Genomic DNA, 7,917 nt, shown 5'->3' with positions numbered 1-7,917 from the left:
TTTCTTGCTGTGTTTAAGTGGGATTTGAATTTGACAACATGATTCTTGTCGGTTGAATTTCACTTGAAAATTTTTCGGTAGTTTTAAGCCCACTTTCAAGCCTTTTCAGGATGCAGAAAAAGCTTGATCTGTAGCATTATCTAGGGATGTCTTTATTTTTTTTCTTTCCCTGTCTGCTGATGCACACAAGGATGCAGAAAAAGCTTGATCTGTAGCATTGTCTAGGGATGTTTTTATTTTTTTCTTTCCCTGTCTGCTGATGCACACAGCGTCTTCTCTATTGGTTGAAAAAATGAATATAAACACATTTTTACATGTGTGTGTAAAAGCATTGATCTCAGTTACACTGTAAATAGTTTTTATATAAAGATTGTAAGTGCTGTCCCACTGTCATTCACTAAAGAATGTCTTCCTAATATCTAATCTAAATCTCCCCTTTTTCATTTTAAAACTGTTACCCCTTGTCCTATCTCTCCACTCCCTGACAAAGAGTCCCTCCCCATCTCTCCTGTAGCTCCCTTCAGGTACTGGAAGGCTGCAATAAGGTCTCCCCGGAGCCTTCTCTTCAGGCTGAACAACCCCAACCCTCTCAGCCTGTCCTCATAGCAGAGATGCTCCAGCTCTCTGAGCATCTTTGTGGTCCCCTGATGCACCTTCTCCAATAGATCCATGTCCCTCCTTCTGGAGGACTCCAGAGCTGGCTGCAGATTCATTGTTATAAAAAGTTTTTTACAGGCATTATAGTCTGAAGCAGATAAAATAGGTCCATGAGATGTGGCTAGTGATTCAATAGAAATCTTCAGTCTGCAAGTTCCTAATACAACTTCCTAGTAGAAGTTGCAGTTCAGGTGAAGATTTTTTGCTATGTTTATAGGTGTTCAAAAAAAATCTAAATTTGGTTTCCCTGGTTTGTGTGTAGTTTTATACATGAAAACAGCTTAGCCAACTCTTAGAGCTAAATGAAACAAATTAGCAATAGAACAGTGGAATGAGATGAATAATCCATGTTCAATAAAGGATTTTAAGGTATGAAGGTTATTTCATTAGAGCGTAGATTATGCTAATTCCTTATAGCCTAAAAACCAATAAACTGCTAATTGTAGGAATAACTTGCTTTGTGCTGTTCAGTTCTCCGTGTCATTGAAGGTACTGGTTAAAATGGCATACCTTCAACATAAATATAAAATGGGCATAAACTGGAGAACTGTAGGATTATCATCTCAGTAAGCAGTTTTTTGCATATTTAAGAGGTAGTTGCAATTATGGCAACAGCATGGGACCAATGCAGAGAATGCCAGGTAGTGCAGGAAACAGAACTGAGAAGGTACAGGAGACACACGAGATAAAGACCAGCTGCCCATGTTAACGTGAAGTGAAAATGCATTGCTGCCAATTCACACAGTCTCCTGTAAAACCAGCTGGCTTCAAAATAATCTGGAATAAGATATCTGATGAATTGTAATTTTTAAGTGTCCAGGTTAGCCTGTTGAAAAACAGCAATTCAGATGAAGCCTTAGGAAGAGCAGTTTGGAGTGCAGACACGAGCTTTTGCAGGCGTATAGAATGCTTCATAAATTGGTGTTTATGGTTGTTTAACCAGTGCCCATAAATGGCGATTTAACTGTTCTGTGTTAATACTGCAGTAACTTTGGGCTCCTGACATTTAGAAGTGAGCACTCAGTCTTCTGCAGGGGTAGTTCAAAGTTGTCAGCTGGTTTGAACTGCAGCGAGGTGACACATGGTTTGTTTAACGTGAATCAGTTGTGGGGGAAAGAGTTTAGTAGATTCCAGATGAGCAGCAGTAACTGCTGTAACTATTTCTAGAGCAGCAATCGGTCTGTCTCGGTTAGGTTAGTAGTGACAAGTGTAATCTTCACAGTTGAAAGTGCCAGAAATGAAATGGTGAATTTGGGAGGACACCTCTGCATAAATTAATACTTGAGAATTTTTTTAAGCATGTCTGGTAAACATCCCGGTTTGCCCAAAGTAGTGGTTTTTGTCTGTCTGTTGGAAATGGCTGTGAGAATTCAGTCTCTTTTTCAAACAGTGATGGTTTTTAGGTTGTCATGGGAGGAAGCTTCACCAGGAGACATACAATGTTGATCAGAACATGTTGTTTTTCAACAGCTTTGATCTGATCTTTGATCTGGGCTTGTACTTGATTGACTCTGGGAGAGCAGGCTGCTCTCTCTACATGACTGTTGTTGAGATTCGTTCCCCTTCAGGAGCTTCAAGCAGAAGTACTCGAGCTCTGTACTTAGGAATGCTGGGCTTTGCAAATCAGCTAGGTAATTGTGGCTTTTGCCTCAGCTTTATTCGTTTTCATATTAACTATATATTGTTCCATCGCAGACTTAACGTGTCCAGAGTGTGATCAGTTGCTGAGAAGATGGTGATGCTACTTTGTCCCCATGGGAGGAATGTTAGCTGGAGAGCCGGGTGGCTGGTGTTGCTCCAGCTGCTTTGGTGTACTAGAGTTGTGGGGACAGAATTTGGAAATGCCTTTACGTTTATCTGGGATGGGAATTCTGACTCAAGTTTACTCACTCAGATGTGATGTCACGATTCGTTAGAGGGAATGCACAAATTAAGCTGTTTCCTGTGTTCCTGAAGAGCTGCCTAACTGGTGATGTTCTTGGCTCAGAAAACATGGATAGGCACGGAATGTGATAGTTCCATCTATGCTGAGGAAAAGAGAAGCCTATGCTTGTTTCTAAATCAAGCCTATTTTTTTTCCCCCCTCTGGCCAGGTAAACCACAGCACATCTTATCTGACAGTATTTGATGCAAGTCTGAAAAGATATGACATGCATATAGTCACGAGTACTGTTGTCTTTTTCTGTTTTTATTTTTTTAAAGGGAATTTTCTGGAACACACCTTTTTACTGAGGATGCAGCTCAGATCCTCTTGGCATCTAAGTGGGGAACTGCCTTTTGCAACCTCATGTACAGGGCTTTGTGTGAGTCCTTTCCTCCTGACAAATTTGTGAAGGTAAAGAGCAAGGATGTATGATAGCTCTGGCAAAGACCGATGTTCAGTGTCAAGATACTAGTTTTTTGGTGAAGGATGCCCTTGCTCAAACAAGGTTTACAGATTCTTTGCCACGGTATAATCCTGCTCTGACAGTGAATGCGGAAAAGTTAGTTCACAGACTGCTCAAACAAGGTTTACAGATTCTTTGCCATGGTATTAATCCTGCTCTGACAGTGAATGCAGAAAAGTTAGTTCACAGATACCTTAGAAACTGCAGGATCTACTCAATGTAACCATTATTTTATTCTTTTTTCTTATTGCAAGGTTTGGGATGTTCTGATTGGAGTAGGAGGTCCAGATCTCTTCATAAGGTACTAGATTTTGTCTCTGTACTTGAAAGAGCATTGAGGAGACTATCACCGTTAGTGACTGTAGGAGTTCTCAGGTAACAAACTTAGTGGAGAACAAGACAACTTCTGGAACGTGGCACTGATGTATCCTTTCATAGAATGGATTAGTGCTGGCTGGAGAATTGAATTTAGTATTTGGGACTGTGTGTTGTTCAATCTCTTAAAGTCCCTTAAAGTCTTGCACCTCCCAAGTGTATCTGTCTATTCTAATTGACATGTGCCTTGACAAACTTAGTACAAATTTTACTTTTTTTGATTTGTGTGTTTTGCTCAGCTTTTGTATGTTCTTCCTGTCTTCAGTTTTTCTCCTTACAGTGAAGCCCAGTGAAGTTTTCATTCCTTAAAGCTTCAGGAGACTTCTGTTAGAACCCACAGTACTAACCCCTGAGAGGTTTGGGATTTTTATTTTTATTTTTTGAAAGGTATATAGAAATACATTAGCCAGTACAATTAAAATAGGCGCAAGCCAGATGCGTGGTGTTTGGCAGAGGCTTTCTTGCTTCAGCGATGCTATAATGAATAGAAAACCTTACCACATAAGCTTTTAAAGGCAGCATGCCATTAGCATGTATTAAGCCACTGTGTGATTCTGCAAGAGAATGAACGTGGCTTTGCATAAGCTTATTTTGCAAACTATTATGGTATTTTTTTAATGTAGTAGTAATGCTATAGCAAGCTGCCAAAGGACAAGTGCAGGTAGCAAGTCTAACCAGCGTAAGAGGTAGAACTTTGTTGTGTAAATTAATTGTGACCCCTTGTTTCTATTGCTGATGTACTAACTGCTCCTTGTTTTTTTACAGTTTGAGTTGTGTTTCATGAGGGTATCTCTAAGTCTTGTTTACATAACAATTTATGTTTCCTGAGAATCCATTCCAAATTCATTGAAAGCTGCACTTCAAGGTATCATCATAGAATCACAGGCAATTGAATTGGAGCAGAGGTAGGTAGGTGGCTGTTACTAAATTTAGCTAGGCTTTTTTCCACTCCTACTTCAAATGTGCTGCACTTCACACTCAGAATTACTGTCTCAGTGCAAAGGATGTGAATTCTCATAGCCTTAATTTTTTACTTACAATGTGGGAGAGAAGTAAAAGTGCATTATGTTTGGATTAGCCATAAATTATATGAGAAGACTCAAGTTTTAAGAAAATGCAGGTAACCCTGAAGCATGTAATATTATTTCCAATACTGATAAAACTGATGTAGAAAAATATTCCAACATCTCAGAATAAAACCATGAAAAGACAGGCTTGTGGAAAGCCATTGACCAGTTACCTTGGAATTTTCAGATGTAAAACTTTTTCCTTGGAACAGCTGTTTTTTAACATGGCTGATCCAGCATCTTAGCGGCCTCGTGCATTATGCTGTGTTTTACGGAGAATGGAGGAAGGGGAAAAAAGGAATTGGGGAAAAAAAAAAAGGAATATGAAAAGAGAAGTTGTCATTTGTTGACTAACTGAAGCTAGAACATCTCTGGTTCTCAGGGCAGGAGACCCAATATAGAAATAGGTTGGAGTTGACCATTCAGCTCTGTTTTTTAACATGGCTGATCCAGCATCTTAGTGGCCTCGTGCATTGTGCTGTGCTTTACGGGGAATAGAACATCTCTGGTTCTCAGGGCAGGAGACCCAATATAGAAATAGGTTGGAGTTGACCATTCAGCTCTCCTAACCTTTTTTTCCTTCCCACAGCTGCCCTGCAATGTTTGTCTCCACCCTTTTGGGACCTGAACTTCTTTTTGCCCATTTCTTGCACATACACCTACCCTGCTAGGTAGGGCTGATTTTTGCTGCCTTCCCCTGATCTGGTGGGGAATCTCTTTTATGTAACTTAGCTAGGCAGTGCCCAGGGACTCCGAGTACTTCTTTATGAACCAGTGTTTTCTGCAATTGCTAGGGCAAGTAATGCCTCTTAAGGTGCAAAGCATGAAAAAGACGGAAGGAGTAATTTAGAAAATAGTCTTTTTACCCTATTAATTGCTGCAATGGCTCTAGTTGGGAAGAGGGCTTGTAAAAATAATGAAAAACTGGGTTTAGGAACTTAAGGTTTTTTTAGGTTAGATAGGTATAGGTGAAACAGCTGCTGTGTGTCAGGAATCTAGAGTGCAGATATGTGGGGACGAAGAGTGAAGGGGAAGAGCTCAATGTTGTTAGTGTTCCATAATTTTAAAGAGAAGTGCCCGTGTAGCATATGCTGACACATCCATACATCATGAATAATTTAGGGTGTGGACAGTGGAGAGGGCAGCCCAGCTGTACCTTCTGAGCCAGCTGCAGCCAACTGATAAGCTCTTCTAGAAGAGTTGCACTAGGAGGAAGTAGCAGTAATCATAGTTTGTGGTTACAAGATTATGGGTCATTGCCGGGAAGCTGGAAGGATAAACAGCGGATCAGCATCCTCGGTATTAAGGGAACACAACAAAACACAAGAGGTCTTGAAACATCTCCAAGTTCAAATTGCCGCCAAGATGTTCCCTGAACAATGAGTGACTCTTTCTAGTCATGCAATGGCTTTCTCGTGTCAGCGTTCAGCTGCCCACTGTTCACTGTCAGAGCAGGAGATGGCAGAAGGAAGCTTAGTTGTACCCTTCTGTCCTCCCAAGTAAACCCACATGGCTGTGACCAGGTGTGGAGGACTCCAAAGTGAATATTGAGGAAAAACTGCTATTTGTCAATTTTTGAACCACTTCGTTAGACTAAGTTATGTACGTTCTTATTTTTAAATAGTTTTAAGTATCTTTTTGGTGTGATTGAAATCCCTCAGGGAATTTAGGCCTTCAAAACTGTATTTGTCGATATGGCCACTGCTGATAAACTGTATTCAAAAAATGCTGAGAAAATTAACATAATGGAACTTTGTTGACAGATGAGTTTCCAAGATGATTTTGCATCTTAAGTCTTGTAAGTGCTGGATAACCTTTTGGAGTCATGACAGCTTCCTGTGGTGAAGAAGCCTTTTTAACTGAGAGCCATACCTTTGGAAATGATTGTTTGCTGAATGCTGTTTATTTTGCTAGTATGTAAAAAATGCCAAAAACTCAGATGGCTGTTCACTTCTTAACTCACTAATAATTAAAAGATTAAATACCTTCAGAATATTGTGGCACTTCTGTGAAATATTTTATAGACATCAAAATGCATGCTGAATATTTAAACATATAAAGCGTTAATTGATGTTACAGTGTAGCTTTGCTCCTTTCGGAAGCTCTATACCAATTTAGACTAGCTGAGGGTCTTTGCACTTGCTGAAACAATCTTGGAGGATTCCAGGCAGTGATTTCTTGTGTGTTTTAGATCCTTTCTTACAGGCTGCCATTGCCTTTGTGCCCATCTGCAGTCCTAGTGGTGAGAAAGTAGAGCTCTTCCATGGAACTGTGACGCTCGTAGCAGCTATCAAAGATACAGGCAATAATTTGAGCACCAGATTATTTGGATCCACTGGGCCGAGAATTTAATTGTAAACAAAATGAGAGGGAATAATATTTTAACGAAGCCGTTCCCTGAAGAGGTTGGGGTCCTTCTTTCATCAAGGACTGAGCTGAAGAGTCAAGCTTCTCACATTACTAAAGCTCTTTACTATGTTTCTAGCCATAAAACTGCCTGCCTTCCCTGCTTCCAGTGCAAGTATCCAAATACTAAAATTTTGACTAACACCCAAAAAAAAAAAAAGGGAATTTGTAGTCAGGCAGTATGAAACTGGCAGGACATCAGGAAATTAAATGAAGCTGTGTCAGAGGAAGTTCAGATTGGACATTAGGAGAAGGCTCTTCACTGAGAGGGTGGTTGGTCACTGGAACGGGCTCCCCAGGGAAGCGGTCATGGCACCAAGCATGTCAGAGTTCAAGGAGTGTCTGGACATTTAGTTATATGGTTTAGTTTTGGGTAGTCCTGCGAGGAGTAGAGAGTTGGTCTTGATGGTCCTTATGGGCCCCTTCCAACTTGAGATACTCTGTGATCATTGTAGTACTCCTCATTCTCTTTGTTCGCTGTGGTAGTCTTTCCTTTTTATTACAATGAAACAAACATGTAATGTGTTTTTTTGATAGATGGGTATGCTTAAAGTAGTATTTTTAGTGCTGGTTATGTACATTTGGAAAAAAAAATAAGAGCCCATACTAAAGCATGTTGTCTTGATAAATATGCATGAGTCAATTTCTGTAACTCTTAGTCCTGGGACATTTGTACCAGTGCAGTGAGGGATATGGCATGCAGCATCCTGGACTGCATGAGGATGTAGTTCCATCACATAAAGGGTTTGCACTGGTATCCTTTAGACAAGTGAAGATTTTCTTGAATGTCAGCAGGGTCTTGGCTTATGCTGTTGTGTAAGTGGGGCTCGAGTCGATTCAGTGGGGGCTTCATCGATTAAGAATTTTGGCAATTCCTGTAGGTTCCGGAATAATCATTAATCTTTCAGGAGGGAAAAACCATGTCTCTTGAGTACCCACGGTTTCCAGTAAAGTTATTCTGAATATTCCGTGGTGCTTGCATTAGGGTCACTTTTGCAGAAATGAATGGACAGAGTCTGTCCTAG

The 7,917-nt window shown here is 40.3% G+C and overlaps 1 long non-coding RNA gene across 1 annotated transcript; it reads left to right on the top strand.

Annotated features, from left to right (window-relative positions):
- The first annotated feature begins 614 nt into the window (after positions 1 to 614).
- Positions 615 to 6,479, top strand: LOC106887147. The gene is made up of 3 exons (XR_001411814.1): positions 615 to 3,086; positions 3,167 to 4,893; positions 5,028 to 6,479. It is a non-coding gene; the product is annotated as an uncharacterized LOC106887147 (long non-coding RNA).
- The last annotated feature ends 1,438 nt before the right edge of the window (positions 6,480 to 7,917 follow it).

This window comes from Calidris pugnax, unplaced genomic scaffold (assembly GCF_001431845.1).
Source record: "Calidris pugnax isolate Ruff unplaced genomic scaffold, ASM143184v1 scaffold34, whole genome shotgun sequence".
NCBI classification, from domain to species: Eukaryota; Metazoa; Chordata; class Aves; order Charadriiformes; family Scolopacidae; genus Calidris; species Calidris pugnax.
Note: the sequence above shows the minus strand (reverse complement) of the source record. Positions and strands in the feature narration are given on the sequence as shown.